Source organism: Giraffa tippelskirchi, chromosome 5 (genome assembly GCF_054371585.1).
Source record: "Giraffa tippelskirchi isolate mGirTip1 chromosome 5, T2T-mGirTip1v1.2.pri, whole genome shotgun sequence".
Classification (NCBI taxonomy): domain Eukaryota; kingdom Metazoa; phylum Chordata; class Mammalia; order Artiodactyla; family Giraffidae; genus Giraffa; species Giraffa tippelskirchi.
This window is the reverse complement of record NC_137279.1, coordinates 85,927,440-85,952,126: the sequence shown is the minus strand read 5'-3', so window position 1 is coordinate 85,952,126 and position 24,687 is coordinate 85,927,440. Positions and strand designations below refer to the sequence as shown.

The following is a 24,687-nucleotide window of genomic DNA, read 5'->3' as shown; positions in this document are numbered from 1 at the left end:
CTCTAACTGCCGTGTGCAGACTTCTCATTGTGGTGGCTTTTCTTGTTTGGGAGCAAGGGCTCTAGGGCGCGTGGACTTCAGTAGTTGCTGTGTGTGGGCTCAGTAGTTATGGTTCCCGGGCTCTAGAGCACAGGCTCAACAGTTGTGGTACATGGGCTTAGATGCCCCACGGCATGTGGGATACTTCTGGACCAGGGATCGAACCCATGTCTTCTGCACTGGCAGCTGGACTCTCCACCACTGAACCACCAAGGAAGTTCATGATTACATTTTTAATGTAATCTAAAATATTAGAGTGCCTCCCACCCCTCTGTATATTGATACCACACCATTCTCCCCCACCAACAGGATTGTTACAAAGACTTCTTGAAATAATGTACATGAAATACTCTAAGCTTAGCATCTAGTGCTCAACAAATACTGATTTTATGTCATTACTATTGCTTCTGTTACCGTTATGTGTATAACAAATATACATGGGAGAAAGTTTTATGAATTACTAAAGTATGCACTGTGAATTTTATAACAATTATCACTGTTAGATTTTGGAGGTGACTCTGATTAGGGTCTGAACCAAAGAGGTGAGAAGGTTGGGGATCTAGTCAGAATTTTACAGTGATTTGGCTAAAGGCATTATTTTAGACAATAAAGTGGGTGGATGTCATACCACTTTATTTATTTATTTTTTTTTTGTCATATCACTTTAAATTAGCATTAGCTCTCAGACTCTTCTTCTCAAGTTCAAGTAAGATCCACTTTCAGGCACATCTCCCAGGCATCCAGAAAGCTAAAACCCCTCAAAAACTGACCTCCACAGGCCTTCTGATATCATGCACCAGCTGACATAAATGGTGACCTGCCCACAACACAGACACACTGGATTCTTTATGCCACTTGCCCTGTTTGAAGTTGTGCAGTGTTTGAATTGACTTTCTCCCCAAAATGACAAATCAGTCCAGATATGCATCCAGCATCCCCAGGCCTCCCAGAACTTCTCTGAATTCGGCAACCATCCACAATATGGTTGCTTACCACTGTATTAGGAATTTTGGGTGGACCTTAAGGATCAATTAAGTAAGAGTAGCTGAAGGTGGAAATCAGCACTTTGAAGTGTTTCCCATGTGATTCTAACCTGAATATCTGCTGATAAATCTGCAAGTCTGTTGCTTCACTCACTCCTCAACATGAAATAAGGACCTCCTTTATAGGACAGCCCCCACCCTGTTGTCCTGTAAAGAATTTAACGGTCAGTGCCTCTCTCCTCTGGTTGGCATAACTCCTTCCTCTAGCTGACTTCTTTGAGCTAGGTCAAGACCACCTCAAAATGTCCACAATCTGTCTTTTCCCCTGAAGTGGACCACTTGTCTAGGCCTTGAACTCTTTCTGTTGTGAAATCAGACAGACCTGATTTCCACTCCCAGCTCTGTACTCACTGACCTTGTGACCCTGGGCAAGTTGCTTAAACACTCTCAGTTTCCTATTCGGTAAAATAAGCATGGTAATTCCCATCTAATAGGTATTACAGATGCCACTTGTGAGTATATAGCATAATGTTTGGCATGTAACTAATAAGTGATGCTGATGATGCTTGTTTTTATTATTAGTTTGGCACTGCTGCTTTGGCTTGTTCAGCTCAGTTATTTTCCCATATCCTCAGTCCAACAACATTCTTCCAGGCAACAACATTCACTGAGCAAAATCCCCTTCTGCAGATAATGCTTCTCAAAGTACTTTTGCAGTGGAAAGGATGTGGGTTTAAATTCTGGTTTTGCTACCACTTACTAGCCATGTAAACTTGGGCAAGATATTTAACATCTTCAGGTCTCATTTTTCTTGTCTCATAGGTTTGTTATACAAAATAGGTGCCATTAGATTTGCAAAGAGGGCAACATATAGCCTCATACACAGTAGATGCTCCAAGTAAGGGAATGCTCACTTCTCTTACATTTTCTGGTGGAATCTTCAATATTCTGTGGTCTAAAAGCCCATCATGTATGAATCATGGAGATTGTTATCTTGGATAGATCTCTTTCATTTCACTATGTGAGTGTGTGCTAAGTTGTTTCAGTCTGTCTGATTCTTTGTGACCCCATGAATTGTAGCCCACCAGACTTCTCTGTCTGTGGATTCTCCAGGTAAGAATACTGCACTGGGTTGCCATGTCCTCCTCCAGGAGATCTTCCCGACCCAGGGATCGAACGAAATCTCCTATGTCTCCTGCATTGGCAGGCAGGTTCTTTACCACTGGTGCCACCTGGGAAGCAGCATGGATGTAATCTGTTGGAAACTTGTCCTCTTCGATTTGAAAAGACAACTGTCAGTTCATTCTCTTGTCCCCACTCCCTTATGCATCCTTACCTCACTTTTCCCCAACCTTTCCCTTAATGGTCAAAACAGATTTGTGCATAATGCTATCTTTACAGGGAATTAAGCACAAGAGTGGATTTCTTGGCTAGGGGTCTGTGCAACACCTGAAGGAAAAAAGAGTTGTCACCTTGGGACAGGTAGGGAAGAAGGGATACGATATATTATATATTGGACAAATAATCCTATTATGATGGAAAGATTTAAAGGGCAGTATAAAACAGTATGGGTCACAATTGCTAGTGCTATCGTAACTAAATGCATTTAGGAAAGGGAGAATGAATTAACAAAGGAGAAATCCAAGTTTTGTGCTTCTGGAGTAGCCATCCAGTAGCTCACTTGTCCCACCAAGGGCTCCAAGCGGGAGGGACAACCGGAAGGGACCACCGGAAGGAAGACTGGCCTTGACTGATGTTCACCACATTTCCCCTCCTGCTCCTAATGCCCAAGTCTTGTCCATTTCCCCCCTCTGGCTACATTTCTCAATGGTTTCTAACCTGTGTATCTCCCTGATTGCTTTGGGTTCCCTCAACAATTCAACTGTATTTTACTGGGTTTAATTCTATTTAGCAAGCTTTTACTGACTACTTCTGAGTATAAGATACTCTGCTTAACATTTTCTAATAACAATAGCTTAACAGAGGAACCAAGATGTCCAGATGTCTGCCCAGGGATAATCACTAAAAAAACAATCACCTAATGGCTAAAGTGATGATCTCTCTAAACTTTCTCCATCTCTTTTAATTTTATTTGCATGTATTTGGACCTGTTATGATTGATACTGTGTTATTCAGATATGATTTGGTTGAAAATAATTCTCTTCCTATTTTGGTTTTCTTATTTTTTGCTTTCTATTGTGCATAGAACTACTAGATATTTCCAAGTTCCGTAATTCTCCAAGCAACAGAGGTCCCAGAATTTGGCAGATTGTCTGCTTATTAACTGGGGCCTCCCTGTTGGCCCAGATGGTAAAGAGTCTGCCTGCAATGTGGGAAACCCAGGTTCGATCCCTGGGTCAGTAAGATCCCATGGAGAAGGAAATGGCAACTCACTCCAGTATTTTTGCCCGGAAAATCCCATGGACGGAGGAACATGGTGGGCTACAGTCCGTGTGGTCGCAGAGAGTCAGACACGACTGAAATGACTGAGCATGCACACACTACTTATTAGCTGGACTCTCACCTTGGTCTCTAAGGACTGAGAAAGGTTAGGTTTGAGCCAGCCCAAGTATCCCTGAGGCCTGGAAGAGCAATGAAAAGTCAGAGATTCTAAGAGGGGTTTAGACTTACTTTGAAGCTCCTGGGTTCAGCTGGCTTCTCCTGGAGATCAGCATTGTCTTTAATGTATCCACTCACTCAACTGTCTGTGGCTTGTGTTTTGTGCTTAATGAGACCTTCCAAAAATGTTTGAGGAGAGAGCCTGGGACCTACTGCTCAAACATATTGCTGTGTTCTCCATGGTGGGGGTATAACGGGGAGGGCTTCTGAAGAATAGAACCTTGTGTGCAAAAGGTAGTGAGGTAACTATGTAGTAAGTTTTGATCTTAGCACCATCATTTTCTAGATTTTTTTTTTTACCTCAAGGCTTTTAACTTCAGTGTTCCTCAGTTTCCTCATCTATTTTCCTCATGTGTTTTTATACCCTTCTTTTAGGTTCAGAGAGGATAATGTGTAGGAAACTTTGTAAATAGGACAGCACTATGCCTATGAAGATGGTTGGTCCAAATACCTTCTGAACACTTTTCATAGTAGCAAATCCAGCAAAATTTACTGTGTGCAAGATTGTCTTGGCAGTCCCTATGGGAGCTATACCAACAAAATGCCTTGCAGGACTGTAATTTCCCAGAGGCATATAAAGTTTAGAGGAGTGGTGAAGTTTACAAAGGCTGCTGGGGTTTATTCTTTAGGATGTATTCTCTTAAGAGTCTGGGGAACAAGTTGACCTAAAGAAGAGAGCTGCTGCTGCTGCTGCTAAGTCGCTTCAGTCGTGTCCAACTCCGTGCGACCCCATAGACGGCAGCCCACCAGGCTCCGCCATCCCTGGGATTCTCCAGGCAAGAATACTGGAGTGGGTTGCCATTTCCCTCTCCAGTGCATGAAAGGGAAAAGTGAAAGTGAAGTCGCTCAGTCGTGTCCAACTCTTAGCGACCCCATGGACTGTAGCCTACCAGGCTCCTCTATCCATGGGATTTTCCAGACAAAAGTACTGGAGTAGGGTGCCATTGCCTTCTCCAAAGAAGAGAGCAGTGGGAGTTAAAGTTACTCAGGAGTACTGTGGCTGACTCATGTTGATATATGGCAGAAGCCAACACAATATTGTAAAGCAATTATCCTTCAATTAAATAAATAAATAAAATGTTACTTAAGAGCAGCTGATTGTTCCTCAGACAGGTGTAGTTCTACTTTTAGAATGTGCACACTAGATAGATTTTAAAAATTGAGATAAAATGTTAAAATAATATCAAAGGAAATTATAAATAGATCCTAATGCCAGTAAGTTATTTTATGACTATCAAAAAACTGATTCTGAATTTTATAAGGAGAGGTAAAAGATCCAGAGTAACCAACATAATATTGGAGAAGAACAAAGTCAGAGGACTGATGTTACCCAATTTTAAGACTTACTATAAAGTTACAGTAATTAAGACAGTGTGGTATTGCTGAAAAAAATAGATAAGTAGATCAACAGAACAGACTAGAGAGCCCAGAAATAAATCCACATAAATATAGCCAACTGGTCTTTGGCAAAGAAACAAAGGCAGTACAATGGAGAAAGTCTTTTCACCAAATGGTGCTGGAATAATTGAACACGCAAAAAAAAGCAACAACAACAAAAAAACCAAATCTAGACTGACACCTTATGTCCTTCACAAGAATGAGCTAAAAATAGATCATGAACCTAAATGTAAAATGAGAAGCCAGAAAACTCCTATAACATAACATAAGAGAAAAGCTAGGTGACCTTGGATATGGTGACGACATTTCAACACCAAAGGTACAGTCCTTGAAAGAAAAAATCGATAAAGTGGACTTCATTAGAATGAAAAATTTTTGCTCTGTGAAAGCTAGTATCAAGACAATGAGACTACAAGACAAAGATTGGGAGAAAATATTTGTAAAAGACATATCCAATAGAGGACAGTTACCTAAATGTGTAAGGGACTCTTCAAATTCAACAATAAGAAAATGAGCAAAAGAACAGACAGCTCACCAAAGAAGATATACAGATGGCAAAAAGTGTTAGTCCCTCAGTCATGTCCAACTCTTTGCGACCCCATGAACTGTAGCCTGCCAGGCTCTTCTGACCATAGGATTTCCCAGGCAAGAATACTGGAGAGGGTTGCCACTCCTTTCTCCAAGCGATCTTCCCCATCCAGGGATTTAACCCAGGTCTCCAGCATTGTGGGAAAATTCTTTACCACCTGAGCCACCAGGGAAGCCCACAGATCGCAGTGAAAGTGACAGTTGCTCAGTCGTGTTGCTTAGTCCAACTCTTTGCGACCCCATGCTATACAGTCCATGGAATTCTCCAGGCCAGAATACTGAAGTAGTTAGCCATTCCCTTCTCCAGGGGATTTTCCCTACCCAGGGATCTAACCCAGGTCTCCTGCATTGCAGGTGGTTTCTTTACCAGCTGAGCCACAGTAAACATGAAACAATGCTCAACATTATACGTCATCAGGAAATTTCAAATTAAGACAACAATGAATTATCATTACAATACCTGTTAGAATTGTCAAAATCCAGAGCACTGACAACACCACATACTGGTGCTGAAGAGAGCAGTGATAACTTTTATTCATTGCTGCTGGAAATACAAAATTGTATACAGCCACCTTGGCAGTTTTTCACAGAAATCAACATATTTATATGCATGACCCAGAAATCATGCTCCTTGGTATTTACCCAAACAAATTGAGAGCTTATGTTTACACAGAAACCGAAATACAGATGATTATGGCAACTTTACTCATAACTTCAAAACATGGATGCAACAAAGATGTCCTTCAGCAGGTAAATGGATAAACTGTGGTACATTAGCTATCAAGTCATGGAGAGGCAAGGAGGAGCCTTAAATGCATATTGCTGAGTGAAAGAAGACAATCTGTAAAGGCTGTGTATTATGTGGTTCCAACTATATGACATTGTGGAGAAGGCAATGCTATGGACACAGTAAAAAGATTAGTGGTTGCAAGAAATTATGGGGGAGGTGGAGGTGAATAGGCAGAGCACAGCAGATTTTTAGGGCAATCAAACTATTCTGTTGGTGGTGGATACCTGTTTTAAATTTTTTCAAATCCATAGAATGTATAAAACCAAGAGTAAATTATGGACTTTGGGTGATAATAATGTGTCAGTGTAAGTTGATCAGTTATAACACATAGACTACTGTGGTGAGGGATGTTGATAGTGGGGTAGGTTGTGAGTGTATGTGTGGAAATATATGTGAACTCTCTACTTTCTGCTCAGTTTTGATGTGAACCGAAAAATGCTCTAAAAAAGTCTCAAATCCAGAATTCCCTACACTCTGATTTTATTCTGGCTATTTCTTTCTAATTTGAACCCAGACCTTGTAATATGCTTATATAATAGAGTAATAATTATTGATTTTGTTTTCAGTTAAGTATTTCCATTTTATCCTCAACTTTAATAATGTTATTTTATTTAAAAAGCTAATGTAAGCAGAAACTCTTAAAATTATTGAGAAAGACTAATTCAGTAGGCTAATAGCAGATTATTTGGGAAATCTCTTTGGCTCTTCTGTCCATGGAATTCTCCAGGCAAGAATACTGGAGTGGATTGCCATTCCCTTCTCCAGGGGATCTTCCTGACCTAGGGATGGAACCTGGGTCTCCTGTATTGCAGGCAGATTCTTGACTGTCTGAGCCACAGGAAAAGCCTCAAATTATAATAACATCACTTGAAAGAATATTCACTGAAGTTGTTTTAACTAATGCAATATAGAAACATTCTCACATAAAATCACAGTGTGGTGGAAAGAGCGATGGGACAAGAATTTACAGGGTGAGATTTAAATTTTAACTTTGCCACCAACTAGCATTTGGACTTTGTGCAACTATATTTTTCAACCTATTTGCACTTCAATTTTCTAATATGTAAAGGGAAATAGAAAAATGTCTCCATTTTCCAGTTCAGTTATGCCAATCACTGTCTATACCTGCACCCCTACCCCCATATTCATTTTCACAGTTAAGTCTTGAATCATTTGTCTCTGCTCCAGTTTACTCCACTATCATATACCTAAATATCCTCCTCTCTCCTTTCATGTTAGCCAAATATCCACTTTCCTTAAAGGTTAGCTTAAGTTTCAGATCCTCTGGCCAATTCAGATCTTATTTCTTGGAATCCCTAGTTCTTTTGGTCAGCATCACTTAGCCTAGCAAGGGTCATGTCTTTGGTGATCTCAATAACTCATTTTAGAGCAAAACCCATAAATATTTACTGAGTTATCAATATATTGCATATTAAAGACTTAATACATGACTCACATAGTGCTTATTTGTTGCTGGAAAAATTCTTAGAGGGGAGTAATTGAAGCCTCACTTATTATCCTTTTTGTGGATTTAATGGGCCTCAAACATTTTCTATTACTGGATTATTCTGTAAGATCAGAATCTCAAGAGAGCAGGTCCTGGAGAAATGGTGTAAGCACTGAGACTGCTATCAGAAGTGCTGGGTTCAGATCCTGCTTCTTTTAGTTGTGAAAACTGAAGGCAGTAAAGTCTTCATGAGCACAAATGTGGAGTAATATGTAAGCTGACATCTGAATAGTTTGTGTGAGTGTGAAATGAGAGTTGCTCAATCGTGTCCGACTCTTTGCTACCCCATGGACTGTATGGTCCATGGAATTCTCCAGGCCAGAATACTGGAGTGGGTATTGGGTATATAATGCACACAGGGCTGTTTTCCTTTAAGCAATAAATAGAAAATGGTTATTCCCAGAGGGTGATGATTGTCATTCTAGGTTTCAGGATACAGCTCCAGGTTTGGTTTCTCTTGGTTTGACCATGGGCAGAGCTGATGTCGTCCTCATCATGCTTCTTTCCTCATTGGTGTGTTCATACCTCTGATAATAGAAGGGCTTTCCTTTTACTTTTCCCTAAAAATTCTCATTTGATTAGTTAGTGTTATGTGAAGAGTAAATTAACTGTTACTTAATATTATGTTTGGAGGTGAAGAGTTTTCTAAGCATTTTGGTCAGCCATTCATTACCAAAGAGATGTCAAGCTTGAAAGTCAAGCTAAGATGTAAATTCTAGACTTATGTGGTTACCTCAGCGGGGTGTGAAAAAGTTACTTTCTCATCCTTTTGCTGTGTTTTTGGTGACAGACTTGGCTTTTGCAGGATAAAAGATGATTGATGCTCTTCCCATTGTTTCCCTTTCACAACTCTCTGATGTTTACTCACCTCTTTCATTTTTATGACTTAGGGTGCTAACTTCTTCCCCCCTTATAGATCCATAGGAGCCCCATGCCCTCTAGAAAAAGGGAGCTGTTTTGTGCCTTTTGCTTAGCTGTAGGAAGTACCATCTCTAGGCTTCCAGGTGCTCCTCACTTTCATTTTCCAATTGACAAGTAGTTGCCAACATTTACAAAACATGTTTTGTCAAAGGTCTCAGGATAGCTACTGTTATCCTATATACATATGTAAACTTCAATGACTCTGCATTTCCTGGTGATCCTACATCCAGTTTCTTCTTGCCTTGGGCAGAAGTAATATGGGAGAGAAAAAAAAAGGAATATTGCTTTAAATAGGGCAGAAGTTCTAATTTCTAGCCCTAATTTACTAAGTATATGGATATTGAAAGCAATTTCAGACTTTTAGATCTAAGTCTTTATTTGAGTTGGGTAGGTTAGGGCAAAGAGAAGGCTGGTGAAGAAGTTCTTGGGCAGTACATAGGAAGAAAAGAGTTCAACACAAAAAAAGACTCCATCTTTGTTATCAGCAGACTAGATGCAACAGATGAGCTGTGGTTTCAAGTGAAATGATGTAAGTGAAGACCCTGGATTCACTTACAATGTTGCTTTACATGAAGGTGTTTAAGGCACTAGCAGGGGCACCTCCAAATTCTTTTAGAAATAAATAGAAATTTGGTTTCCAAAAAAGTATTGAAACAATCATAATGAAAAGATCGGAACTTTACTGAATGTTCTTATACTTCATGTTACATTTAGTGTTATTTTTTTATAATGGAGTACTTGGTGAGGTGGGAGTGGGGAAGGTGTTATAATATTTTCAGTGCTTGGGTCTCTTAAACGTCTGAATCCAGCCCTTTGTAGGAACAGAAGCTATTGTCAGTCACAACTTGCTCCCAAATCTATTGGGCCACCATTTCTCAGAGCTCCTAGGAGAAGTACTCTGATGCTCTTCATAAATATGTTCAAATCCATCCTTACAATGAGAAAATTATTATATTGGGTTGGTCAAAAAGTTCATTCAGGATTTTTCTGTAAGACGTTACAGAAAACCCAAAACTAACTATTGGCCAACCCAATAGTTACCACTGCATGATTCAGTAATAGGTATTGGGGGAAAATAATCCACTCACTGCTCATGCGGTGTTAAATATACTTTCTAGTGAATAAATGAAGATTAGGTGAGAATGGTGACAAAGCAATGGGATATCTAGATCCGTGTCATTTCCTTTAATTAGAATTTAATAATCCCCACCCTCACCACTAGCCACACTTCTTAAGGCCAGGTAAATGGTCTTAAGAGTAAGGTAAATGGTGTTCCACATTCAAAGAAGTACTATTCCTCCCCTCCCTCCTCCCACCATAGTAGCTTTGCTGATACTGATATGGGGCCACTGGGAAGGCAATGAGACAGCTGCTGAAGATGTAGGAACCAGCCATCCTGCAGGGATGCTTTAGTCATGGGTTTCTTTTTTTTCTCTTTTTAAAAATTAATGTATTTTAATTGGAGGATAATTACAATATTGTGATGGGTTTTGCCATACATCAACATGAATCAGTCACAGGTATACATGTGTCCCCCCATCCTGAACCCCCCTCCCACGTCCCTCCCCACCCTATCCTTCTGGGTTGTCCCAGGGCACTGGCTTTGGGTACCGTGCTTCATGCATCGCACTGGTCATCTACTTTACATATGGTATTGTACATATTTCAAAGCTATTCTATGTACATATTCTATGTACATATTTCAAAGCTATTCTCTCAAATCATTCTACCCTCACCTTCTCCCACTGAATCCAAAAGTCTGTTCTTTACATCTGTGTCTCCTTTGCTGCCCTTCATGTAGGATCGTCAGTACCATCTTTCTAAATTCCATATATATGCATTAATATACAGTATTTTTCTTTCTCTTTCTGACTCATTTTGCTCTGTATAATAGGCTCCAGGTTCATCTACCTCATCAGAACTTTTCACAGCTGAATAATATTTCATTGTGTATGCATATCACAACTTCCTTATCCATTCGTCTGCTGAAGGACATCTAGGTTGCCTCCATGTCCTAGCTATTGAAAATAGTGCTTCAGTGAACACTGGGGTACATGTGTCTCTTTCAATTCTGGTTTCCTTGGTGTGTACGCCCGGCAGCGGGATTGCTTGGAAGGAGCACATCCTCTGCTGCCTCCCTTGGTGGAAAGGCAGGGCCACAGAACAGACTCAGCGGTCTAAAAAATTTCCCTCAGGATTATCCAATTACTCACACCTGAACAACATGTGCACCTATTTTATAGAGAAATTTTTTTTCAGCTTCTTAGGATGATCAGTTATTTGGACACTGCTGCTGCTGCTGCTAAGTTGCTTCAGTCGTGTCCGATCCTGTGCGACCCCATAGACGGCAGCTCACCAGGCTCCCCCGTCCCTGGGAGTCCCCAAGCAAGAACACCGGAGTGGGTTGCCGTTTCCTTCTCCAATGAAGGAAAGTGAAAAGTGAAAGTGAAGTTGCTCAGTCGTGCCCGACTCGAAGCGACCCCATGGACTGCAGCCTACCAGGCTCCTCTGTCCATGGGATTTTCCAGGCAAGAGTACTGGAGTGGGGTGCCATTGCCTTCTCCATATTTGGACACTATTAAAACATGAAAAGCTATGACAAACTTAGTGTATTAAAAGCAGAGACATCACTTTGCTGACAAAGATCTGTATAGCCCAAGTTATGGTTTTTCCAATAGTCATGTTTGGATGTGAGAGGAAGGCTGAGTGCTCAAGAACTGATGCTTGTGAAATGTGGTGCTAGAGAAGACTCTTGAGAGTCCCTTGGACTGCAAGGAGATCAAACCAGTCAGTCCTAAAAGAAATCAACCCTGAATATTCATTGGAAGGACTGATGCTGAAGCTGAAACTCCAATACTTTGGCCACTTGATGTGAGAAACTGACTCATTGGGAAAGACCTTGATGCTGGAGAAGACTGAGGGCAGGAGGAGAAGGGGGCAACGGAGGATGAGATGGTTGGATGGCATCACGAATGAAATGGCCGTGAGTTTGACCAAACTCTGGGAGATAGTGAAGGACAGGGAAGCCTGGCATGCTGCATTTCATGGGGTCACAAAGAGTTGGACATTACTTAGCGACTGAACAACAGCAAAACATATACAGACATAAAGCTAGGTATACAATTAAATTAGGTTCCTGGACTCAGTTTCCATGTACATGTTGTGTGTGGATGGGGAGGGCTTCTTACTGGGCATCAGACAATTCTCTGGATACCAGCTGGGTGTCCTACAATTCAAATGAATTGTGACACTATCTCCTTAGAGATAGCATCAGATGCCACAGGTTAAGTGTTCAGTGTCTTGCCCCCACCTCCTTACTATGCCTCACTTTACAGGCCAGGTGTAAGCTCAGGCTGTTGCCTGTACTTCTGATCTACTGGTTACAAATTAGAGGCTGCAAGACCCCCTCCTCAGATTTGATTAACTTGCTAGAGTGGCTCACAAAACTCAGACAAACATTTTATTTACTAAATGACAGGTTTATCATAAAAGGATATGTTAGGCACAGGCAGATGAAGAGATGCATAGGGCAAGGTATGGAGAAAGGGGAGGAGCACTTATGCCCTCACTAGGTATCACTATCCCCAAATCTCTACGTATTCTTCAACTTGGAATCTTTCTGAACCCTGTCCTTTTGGGGTTTTTTGGAGGCCTCATGCCACAGGCATGACTGATTAAATCATTGGCTATTGGATATACATTCAAACTCCAGCCTCTCTTCTACCCAGTGATCAGTGGAGCTGGGACTGAAAGTTCCACCCCTCTAATCACAAGGTTGGTTTCCCTGGCAACCAGTTTCCATTCTTAGGTGGGGTCCTAGAATCACCTCATTAATGTAACAGAAAGGCACCTTTATGGCTCTCGTCACTTAGGAAATTCCAAGGGTTTGGGGAGTCTGTGAGCCTGAATCTGTGGATGAAGACCAAATATATATGAGAAATTTATTTTGGTCTTCTGAATGACCAGATGTATGTTTCTTATAAATCATAATATACAACATCTCTTATACTTTAGTTTTTCTGCAACTATAAAGCTGAAGCAAAGTTTTAAGTGAAGTCAAATATAGCTATAAACTCAATAAAATAATAAAACGTTATTTTAATGCGTGAGATGATGTGGTTTGTTGAAACTAACCACTAGTGTGGGGTTTAAAGATAGAACGGACTCATGTAGCCTCAGGGCCTGGTCTATGTTTAATATGGGACTGTTGTTTAAATGTAATTAATACTCATGCAGAAAATGCTTATTAGAGTGTGTTAAACATATTGTTATTAATAGCCTCAAGGGTTTATGCATTTGGGAAAATCAGATCTCATATTTACTTAACCAAGTCTCTGCTGGTAGGCAGTGGTCAAATGTTAATTTTAATTTGGTATCATTAGATATTTGCTAAACTGTCTATTCTCTTGAAGATAGGGTTAACATGGGGATGATAAAGAAATTGCTATCTCATCTAAGTATTACTAGAATCAGTGACAGAACCATTGTACTTTTTGTGTTTATGCTTCAGATTTCTGCTTATAAACTTGTAGGCACTGGTATGTAGAGTCAGAGTTCATGTCACACATCTGCCTACTGCATGAACATGGCACTGACTGCAATGGCTGAGCAGATTAAACTGCCCTGTGCCACCTGATGACTCAATTCTCCCACCATTTCCTCTGTTTCTAGATTGGTTCTTGACTTGATCTGGCTTTCATATGGCATTTGGACAATCATAAACACAAATGAAAAGGCAGGCCCTGAAATCACTTTGTTACCACTAGCACTAAAAGTTCCAAATTATACAATCGGAGATATAAAATTTAAAAAATTCTACAAATGTCATGGTCTGAAAGAATATATTTGCACTTGGAGATACTCCACTCTAAAAGTAAATTCAAGCTATATATTTTTTTTCCAGGGAAGCCTTTCTGATCTGTCCTCTTTAAATTTTACTAATAATCAAAAACATTATGACAACTTAGCGTTGAGTGCTTATTTTATACCAAGATTTATATTAAGCACTTTATATACATTATCTCATTGAAAGCTTATAATTGTGTGAAGTGGGTATCTTTCCTGTTATATATGAGAACACAAGACACTAAGAGAGGCTCACTCACATAGCAAATATTAATAAGTAGCAGAATAAAAATTGGAACCTAGGTCTTTCTCACTGAAGCACCTCACTTTTTACCACTACTTGGTTACTCTTCTTGAACCTGTGGATCTCACTTTTTTTTGCAAGTAGGCATCCCTGTTTTATAGTTATCTCCTGATATCCTTGTCTTTTCTGTTGAGCCAGTGAGTCTCAAACTTCAGTATGCATCAGAATCATCTGCAGTGCTTCTTAAAAATGCAGAGCCCAGGCTCCACTCAAAACTTGAGATACATGCATGCTAAGTCCCTTCAGTTGTGTCTGATTCTTTGTGACCCTATGGACTGTAGCCCGCCAGACTCCTCTGTCCATGGGATTCTCCAGGCAAGAATACTGGAGTGGGTTGCCATGCCCTCCTCCAGGGGACCTTCCTGACCCAGGGATTGAACCTGCGTTTCCTGCGTCTCCTGCATTGCAGGCAGATTCTTTACCACTGAGCCTCTGGGGAAGCCCTTAAAACTTGATGAAACATTTTCTGCATAGTGTCCAGGGAACCTGTGTTTTTAGCAACCTCCCTCAGGTGATTGATTCTGTTGCAGGCGTTCCTTTGCCTCCATTTAGAGTAAAACTGCATTCGACTGTGGGTGCTTTGAGGCCCATGATTGTTTCTTATCCATCCTTGTATCTCAAGGACTCACTAAATTCAAAGAATGAATGAAAGAAGGAACAATTGTCAATAGAGAATATGTTCTTGGAAAGAACACTATTTTGGCTAGACCCTTGGAAAATTTAGAGATACATGTTTAAATATCACTTAATGTACTCAGTCTAGACTCTCTCCTGGAGGCCAACACAGCAAGGAGCCTATGAGAAGGGGCAGAAAGCATAGCTCTGTCTATAAAAAAAAGAATGAAAACTTGCCAAGTGCCTCATAATGAGATAGAATCAATCTTCTTCCACCTTCCTAAAACTAAGATCAATTGAACTAGAAAAGCGTAAATGCCTTTGAGGCCCTGAAAGGGGCTCATTTTCCTACAGTGTTGTAGGCATTTTCCAAGAGTTCTGCTTAACTTGTGGTTCTGAGGTCAACATGGATTTATTCCTTTATTAAGCAAAAAAGAAAATTTTGAGTACTTACTAAGTGACTTGAATTTGTCTTAAGGCACAGTCTTTTCTCTTCCTGAGTTTATTATCAGTTAGAAAATTCAGGAAACAGTAAAGGAAATGTGGGACTAGTTGCTCAGTGTCTGCAAACACTAAAACGCAGGGAAGGGGTTGTATTGTCAGGGGACTGGAGCTGGATGCTAGAAGTGGAGTAAGAATTGGATGGAATTAGACAGACAGGAAGCAAAGAACAGGAAAAGCAAAGGCTTGGCCGTCAGACCGCTTAGCATCAGCCGGCTTGAAACAATGAGGATGTGAGCCTGGAATGGTGGGAAATTTGTACTGGGGAGCATGGAGAAAAGAGCCTTGCATAGCTGTGTTTTATTACATCAACGGGAGTTTCAGATGTTGTGGAATTCTGAATATTTTCCTTTATCTTATAGCAAGTGCAGTGTTGTTTAAGATTAATGTGACTGCAACATGTCAGGGAAATTGCAGGGGAGGAGTTAAGCCAGGGAGAGTTATCCAAAGGCTCTTCTTGGTCCTCCCGATGTGATGTGACCAGGTTTGGAGCAGGAAGGCAGAAGCAGTGAGAAGGTAGGGCTGCTGTGGACGTAACTTGAAGGACACTAGCGAGACAGTATTGCTACTAATGGTGGGGTCGAAGCAGGGTGAAGCTCCCACACTAACTGATGTGGAGTGTGTGAGAACCTAGAGACCCACGTTCCCATAAGAACTTCAGGCCGGAGAAAATCACCTTAAGCTTCTACCCAGGATCCTGAGTCCAGGTTTTTCTTTCTTTTTTTTTTTTTTTTTTTATAAATTTATTTACTTTAGTTGGGGGCTAATTACTTTACAATATTGTAATAGTTTTTGCCATACATTGACATGAATCAGCCATGGGTTTACATGTGTTCCCCTTCCTGGACCCCCCACCCACCTCCCTCCCCATCCCATCCTTCTGGATCATCCCATTGCCCCGGCCAGGTTTTTCAAATGCCCTTTGCTGCTGGCGGAGCAGATGGCCCTGGAGGAGGCTGGGGCTCTTTGTTGTTTCTCTTTCCTTCTGTCTCTCATCCCTCCCCAGCTGGGTTCCCACAGGGAGAGCCTCTCAGGACTGGCACTTCTGTCGGGACCTAACAAAGGAAACCTTGCTAATTGGACAAACGTGGTACTTCCCAAAGTACAATCCTTGGAAGCTTGTGGGTTTTTAAATAGAAAACAATAGGGGAGGGCAAGGGCCAGAGTTCTGTGGCTTAATAAGTTTGAGAAATATTCTTAGAGAATTAAGCAGTTTTGTTTACTGCAAGGACTTCCCAAGGTCTATAATATGGAAATGAGCATTTTGACCTTCTGAGAGAGATGTCGCTTATAACGCTCAACAAACTTTTGGATCATGGAGCTCTCTTTCTTTTTTTAAAGAAGCATCTTGAGGGGAAATGGCTACATAGGACACACTTCAAGAAATTGGAGATTAGAAAGTTTGTCTTAAAAATAAGTCTCTTGAGACTTCCCTGGTGGTCCAGTGACTAAGACTATGCTCCCAGTGCTGGGGGCCTGGGTTTGATCCTTGGCCGGGGAGCTAGATCCCACATGATGCAACTAAGGGTTCATGTGCCTCAACAAGGATCTGGTGCAGCCAAAGAAATAAATGAATATTTAAAAAATAAGTCTCTTGCACTTAAGGTTTGTAGTGTAATAGAAAGAAAAAAAGAGTTTGGAATTTTAGTTAGGGGTCTTCTACTCACTGGTCATCTGGTATTTAACTACTTTGGGTCTGTTTGCACAGAGTTTATACTAATACTAGATGAATTCTTTAGTTCTTACAACTCCAAAGTCTGTGGTCATGTGCATATGCAGAGGAGGAAAATAATCTGGTTTTTCTACGCTGTAATAATGCTGGTGGCAGAGACAGTGGTGGGATGGTGACAACAAGATGAGTAAGATGTGGTTTGAACCCTGTGCTGATTATGTGGTTGGGCACCATCACAGAGCTGGACTGATGGAGCAGAGGTAAATGAAGCTTCTAGTTTGCTCTCAGGCTTCTCTGAATCCAAGCATGTCAGATGAGGCACACACAATTATCCAGTGGCTAAGGTGAGATTAATTCCTAACAGTCACTTAATCCATCTTGTCTCAGTTTTGCTGATAAGCAGCTGTGAGGCTTTGGATAAATCAGTTAACCATCTGGGCCTGAGTTTTCTTTATCTGTGAGTTAAGGAAGCTGGGTTAGATCAGGGAGTCCTGATGTTTTGTGAACAGGAACTGTTTGTCAATTTGTCCTGCCTCTTACCCGGAGGGTGGTAGGGAAAGCAGAGACATTCTTCCATCGCTCAGTGCAGATAAGCCCCAGGGTTCTGTCTTCAGTTTTCTTCTCTTCCTTCTTTCCAGATCATTTCATCTGCCTCAGACTTCAATTATTGCCTTTATGTACTTGATGTTCAAATATGAATCTATAACATCAAACTCTCCCATTTGTTTATTTAAATTGAGGTGTAGATGATGCACAATAGTGTATAAGTTACAGGTATACAATAGTGATTCACAATCTTTAAATATTATGGTCCATTTATAGTTATTATAAAATATTGGCAATATTTCCCATGTTATACAATATATCCCTGTAGCTTATTTTATGTTATTGTTTAGTTGCTCAGCCATTTCTGATTCTTTTGCAACTCCATGGACTGTAGCCCACCAGGCTCCTCCATCAGTGGGACCTCCCAGGCAAGAATACTGGAGTGGGTTGCCATTTCCTTCTCCAGTGTATCTTCCTGACCCAGGGATCAAACTCTTGTTTCCTGCATTAGCAGGTGAATTCTTTACCACTAAGCCATCTGAGAGGGCCAGAGTATTTTATACCTAATATTTTGTACCTCCTAATCCCCTACCCCTATGTTGCCCTTCCCTCCTCCCCACTGGTAATCACTAGTTTGTTCTCTATATCTGTGAGTCCACTTTTTTCTTATGTTCACTAGTTTTACTTTTTAGATTCCACATACAAGTGATACCTTGCAGTATTTGTCTTTCTCTGTCTGACATTTCACTTAATGCTCTCCAGGTACGTTCATGTTGCTGCAAATGGCAATTTTTTTTTTTTAATGACTGAATGCATAGTGTTAGTATTCCATTCTTGTTGTTGCTCAACTCTTTGCCACCCCATGGACTGCAGCACACCAGGCTTCTCTGTCCTTCACTATCTCCTGGAGTTTGCTCAGATTCATGTCCGTTGAGTCGGGGATGCTATATACTACATCATTCCATTCTGCATATATATATATATATGTATATATATATATATATACATATATATATGTATATATGTATTCTTTATCCATTCATCTGTTGATGGAACCAAATTCTTGAATGCTGGACCCAGATTTCTACTACTCTGCTTGATGTATTTGCCTGTTTCCATGGAAAGGAAATAAAATTTTTATGTTCAAACCGAAACTCACAATCATCCCTTTTGAACCAATTCCTCTTCCAGTTTTCCCAGGTTTCATTACTTGTAGTGATGTGCTCTTGGTCACCTGCAGACTGGACATGCAGGCTTCCTTGACTCCTTCCTTCTTCCCTGCTGTAACTAGTTGCTGACTGATGCTCAGTCCTCTTATTGTGATTATTATCATACTTCCATATTATTTCTTTCTCCTTCCTGATGTCATTGTTCTAGGTCAGGCTCCCATTGGCCACTCTGCTCCCCTCTCTCCTATAAAGCACCCCACATGCCAGGTTAAGCCGTATAGAGCCTCCCTCACCCTGCCATCCCTCTCTTTCAAAGCTTTTCCTGGGTCACAGATGCTTACCTTTTGTTAGCATCTATAGCCTCAGCATCTTCCAGCTCTAGCTTCGATTATTGTGCTGTTCCTGTCCTCCAGCCACATAACTTGCATTTTCAAATTGTTCCTTTTTCTTAGGCTTTTTACTTTTTTTTGACAAAATCCTAGTTATATTTCAAGAGTCAGCTCAAATGATGCCTCCTTCCTCCTTCAAGTCTTCCCTGAATACTCCACTGGCTTGATTTCTCCTTCTTTTAGCATCTTATTCTTTTCTATCTTATTATCTCACCAACACAAATATATGTATAGTTATATATGTATCAGATCTTATAATGTCCACTACATCTTCTTCATCAAGGCCAAGGAACATGTTTTCTTCATCTATAACACTTGAAGTCCCTCGTATATACTAGGAGCTAGAAAAACTATTGGCTAAGTTGGTATTAAATGATTAATCTATTTAAAAAACAATAATGTATAAATGGAAACAACCAATTAATTTTAGTAATTGATCTAATCAAATATTAATAAAATAAGGTAAATAATCTTACCTTAAAATAAAGTAAGTAATCCAAAACTAATAAAATATTGGTTTTGGTATCCTGTTATTCTCCTTTGCATGTAGCTGAGGGATGATTTTCTGAAGAATTTTAATTTTATGTTTTTACAATATTGGGTTAGTAAACTCCTTAGCTTACAGTTAAGGATAGTTTGTCTCTTTTGTGAGACCATTTCAGTGAAGCTGTGGGTCTTGCTATGTCATGACAGGGATGATTTCCTTTCTAACAGGAGCATCATATGATGATGTGATTAAAAACTTGAGCTCCGGAGTAGGGCAAACCTGGTTTTGAGTTACAATCCTGATCTTGTTAGTAGTGTTACCTTGGGGAATTTACCTAATGTCTTCAAACATTAGTCTCCTCATCTATAAATGAAGGTTATAATACGCCTGTCTGTAATTATCATAAGTGCTGGTTCTACTCCTAGGAATTGTTCAAAGGTAAATCTTTGCTCATCCTCACTGGAGGAGCACCCCTAAACCTGGGAGGTTTTCTCTAAGTTCTTTGGGCCTAAAAACCACACTGGCCTATAGAATTTCAGAGGTAGACTAGAAACTTGGCAGAAACACTGGGAATGTTGGTGCCTGCTTTCCTGGCCTAGTGAAAAGGAAAGCAGACCTGTGTCTCTCATTCTGAATCAGACAGATGACAAACATCTCACAAGAGGAAAAAAAACAATCTCCATCATCTTCTCTTGTCCTAGTGTCTCATAGCTCCAGACTTCCTAAAGGACAGGATTACTGAGGTTCCTGGAAAAGCCAGGACATAAGACATAAGATCTTCAGTACAGGACATAAGATCCGTCTTACATATTATTTCTGTTAATAGAACAATAAAAGGAGAAGGTGAGCAGTTCCTGAGCCCTGAGCACCTTCTGTGGCAGGCACATCTAATGGAGAATTACAATTCTTCTTCCTTATGACTTCTTGAGACAGGTGACATTATCTCCATTTTACAAGTAAGTAGAAGCAAAGTAACTCCCAAGGTTCACAGCTAGTGAATATGAAAGTGAGGAAATGAACCCAGATAATCTGGATACATTTTAGCCTTTGAATCCTTCAATGTAATTAGACCAAATTAGCCATATGAGGTGAGGGCTTCCTTTAGGTGATGCATTTTCTGTGTCAGGGAAATTGCAATCTAACAGGGTTAACCTTGGCCACCTTAGTGCTACAGGGAAATAGTTTTCAGGAATACTGTTTGGGGGCCTTTCCTGGAGGCCCAGTGGTTGAGACTCTGTTCTTCCACTACAGGGGGCTTAGGTTTGATTCCTGGTCAGGAAACTAAGATCTCACATGCTGCGTGGTGTGGCCAAATAAAATAAAATAAAATACTTGGGGACACTTGGCGCTTCCCCCATGACGGCGTGACACTGATGATAGTGAGTATGCTTTGAGAGGTTGATGTTTGTAAACATTCTGATACAGGTAGGTGCAGAGATATCAGTACAAGTTTCTTCTGAAATAGTGAAATAAACCCCAACTAGAAAAGGACAGTAGTAGAGCAAGAGTTTGAATATTTTCTCAAATTTTGAAGGCTTCAGCTGCATGCCTTTCTGGGGAATTAGAAGCCAGAGGAAAGCTGTACTAACACATGTGACATCCATTCTTGATCTGTGTGGCCACTTTATTCCCTTTAAGTTCTAGATCTTTCAGTGAAGAAGCTGCCAACTTCTGGTAGCTGTTCATCAACTCACTTGGACACTGCAGCACTTATATAGTTATATATGGTTATATCCATTCAGTGGAAAACAACAGATCTTTAGAAAGGAATGACATAACTACATATGCTAAAATGCAACTACCTCCAACATGTAAATAGAAAGCCCAAAGTGAAATGTACAGGACACTAAAACTTGATTTCTTAAATTAAAAACCCTGTACATCCGTATAGTTTTACATACATGTAGGATGGTTCTAGAAAATTACTCAGTCAACTGATAATTAGCTGTACCTGAAGAAGGGGACTGATAGTCTGAGGTGGAATATGGAGCAGTCATTCCAGGGTGCTCTGGGGGTCTCAAGTTTGTGACACCATTTTAGGGGATCCACAAGATCAAAACTATTCTCAAAATAACATTAGGATTTGCTTTTTTTTCACTCTCATTCTCCCACAAGTGTATGGTGGAGTTTTCCCGAGGTTAAATGACTTGCCTTATTATTGTAACAAACTGAATCTAGAAGCAGATAAGAGGATCTATTTGATTAAGTCAGATATCAAAGAGATTTTTAAAAATATTAAGCAGTGTCAGTCTTCTCACTAATATTTTTTGAAAAATTTTTATAAAAAATTATTATATGTGTTAACATACAATTATATTTTAATGAAATAAGTAATAAATTTAAAATTCACAGTTTTTTATTTCTAAATTGATAAATATCAACTGTGTAACCCCTATAAACAAAATCTCTGAGGATTTGTCAAATTCCTTCAGAGCCTGAAGCTGCTGGGAGGCTTCTGTTTAATAGTAGCGGACAGAAGTGTCAAGCAGGAAAGAAAATGTGAATGAAGAAAAAGTTTGTAACAAAGCATTGCTTTCTCTTTTCTCCCCCTTCCTAAAAGGAGATCCGCAACTGGTCGGGGGTTCAATGCTCTAGAAAGTTCCAAGGCTGTGACTTGAAGCAAAGAAGCTGCAATAATTAAAGAGAAGCAGAGACCAGCTATTCCTGAGGATCCTGTCTCTCAGAGAATGTTCTGCACCCATTGATGTAAGTAGGGCTGGTCACTGAAGCTGTGTAACCACAGGAGATTGGGGGTGACAGTGTGGCTCCCCTGAGCCCCTCACTTACCCTGGTCGGTGTCATGGAGAAAAGTGAACCTTGGGTTCTGCCCTTGTTGTTGTTCAGTTGCTAAGTTGTGTCTGACTCTTTTGCATCTCCATGGACTATAGCCCACTGGGCGCCTCTGTTCATGGGGTTTTCCAGGCAAGAATACTGGAGTGGGTTGCCATTTCCTTCTCCAGGAGATCTTCCTGGACCAGGGATCGAACCCACACTTCCTACACTGGCAGGGGAATTCTTTACCACTGAGCAACTTGGGAAGCCCTGTATCCTAGAGCTGATAGCAAACGAAAAGGTCATGTGTTTGATCATATAGGGAACCTGGTGTTGAATGTCCATTTCCTCTTTGCACTTCAAGGATCCAGTTGTGGCCAACCCAGAGTAAATGTTCATTCTAGGATGTCCTGGCCCCCCAGCTCCGAGTGACCCAGGATCTCTAGGTCTCCCCTGTTTTTATAGGACCCACTGGAATCTCTAGGTTTCCTGGATCAATCTAGGCCTCTTCTAATAGTTCAATTCCATTTCTATTCAGTTCAGTCGCTCAGTCGTGTCCGTTTCAGTTCAGTTCAGTCGCTCAGTCGTGTCCGACTCTTTGCGACCCCATGAATTGCAGCACGCCAGGCCTCTCTGTCCATCACCAACTCCCGGAGTTTACCCAAACCCATGTCCATCGAGTCGGTGATGCCATCCAAGCATCTCATCCTCTGTCGTCCCCTTTTCCTCCCGCCCCCAATCCTACCCAGCATTAGGGTCTTTTCCAGTGAGTCAACCCTTCGCATGAGGTGCCCAAAGTATTGGAGTTTCAGCTTCAACATCAGACCTTCCAATGAACACCCAGGATTGATCTCTTTTAGGATGGATTGATTGGATCTCCTTGCAGTCCAAGGGACTCTCAAGAGGCTTCTCCAACACCACAGTTCAAAAGCATCAATTCTTTGGCGCTCAGCTTTATTCACCATCCAACTCTCACGTCCATACATGACCACTGGAAAAACCATAGCCTTGACTAGACGTACTTTTGTTGGCAGAGTAATGTCTCTGCTTTTAAATATGCTATCTAGGTTGGCCATAACCTTCCTTCCAAGGAGTAAGCGTCTTTTAATTTCATGGCTGCAGTCACCATCAGCAGTGATTTTGGAGCCCCCCAAAATAAAGTCTGACACTGTTTCCACTGTTTCCCCATCTATTTCCCATGAAGTGATGGGACCAGATGCCATGATCTTAGTTTTCTGAATGTTGAGCTTTAAGCCAACTTTTTCACTCTCCTCTTTCACTTTCATCAAGAGGCTCTTTAGTTCTTCTTCACTTTCTGCCATAACGGTGGTGTCATCCGCATATCTGAGGTTATTGATATTTCTCCCAGCAATCTTGATTCCATCTTGTGTTTCTTCCAGCCCAGCATTTCTCATGATGTACTCTGCATATAAGTTAAATAAGCAGGGTGACAATATACAACCTTGACGTACTCCTTTTCCTATTTGGAACCAGTCTGTTGTTCCATGTCCAGTTCTAACTGTTGCTTCCTGACCTGCATACAGGTTTCTGAAGAGACAGGTCAGATGGTTTGGTATTCCCATCTCTTTCAGAATTTTCCACAGTTTATTGTGATCCACACAGTCAAAGGCTTTGGCATAGTCAATAAAGCAGAAATAGATGTTTTTCTGGAACTCTCTTGCTTTTTCGATGATCCAGTGGATATTGGCAATTTGATCTCTGGTTCCTCTGCCTTTTCGAAAACCAGCTTGAACATCTGGAAGTTCACAGTTCACGTATTGCTGAAGCCTGGCTTGGAGAATTTTGAGCATTACTTTACTAGCATGTGAGATGAGTGCAATTGTGCGGTAGTTTGAGCATTCTTTGGCATTGCCTTTCTTTGGGATTGGAACAAAGACTGACCTCTTCCAGTCCTGTGGCCACTGCTGAGTTTTCCGAATTTGCTGGCATATCGAGTGCAGCACTTTCACAGCATCACCTTTGAGGATTTGAAGTAGCTCAACTGGAATTCCATCACCTGCACTAGCTTTGTTCGTAGTGATGCTTTCTAAGGCCCACTTGACTTCACATTCCAGGATGTCTGGCTCTAGGCGAGTGATCACAGCATCGTGATTATCTGGGTCGTGAAGATCTTTTTTGTACAGTTCTTCTGTGTATTCTTGCCACCTCTTCTTAATATCTTCTGCTTCTGTTAGGTCCATACCATTTCTGTCCTTTATCGAGCCTATCTTTGCATGAAATGTTCCTTTGGTATCTCAAATTTTCTTGAAAAGATCTCTAGTCTTTCCCAATCTGTTGTTTTCCTCTATTTCTTTGCATTGATTGCTGAGGAAGGCTTTCTTCTCTCTCCTTGCTATTCTTTGGAACTCTGCATTCAGATGGAAATATCTTTCCTTTTCTCCTTTGCTTTTCACTTCTCTTCTCTTCCCAGCTATCTGTAAGGCCTCCTCAGACAGCCATTTTGCTTTTTTGCATTTCTTTTCCATGGGGATTTTCTTGATCCCTGTCTCCTGTACAATGTCATGAACCTCTGTCCATAGTT

The 24,687-nt window shown here is 40.8% G+C and overlaps 1 protein-coding gene across 7 annotated transcripts in view; it reads left to right on the top strand.

The window, feature by feature from the left end:
* Positions 1 to 24,687, top strand: part of DDR2 (discoidin domain receptor tyrosine kinase 2) — a 180,251-nt gene that overhangs the window by 4,183 nt on the left and 151,381 nt on the right. For 5 of the 7 annotated variants that reach the window (XM_081491492.1, XM_081491497.1, XM_081491494.1 and 2 more), the window contains exon 2: positions 21,934 to 22,079. The gene's annotated coding sequence lies outside the window, so the exon portion shown is untranslated. Of the gene's footprint in view, positions 1 to 21,933; positions 22,084 to 24,687 lie in introns of those variants that run through there. The other 2 variants (XM_081491495.1, XM_081491498.1) reach the window with 2 other exon arrangements.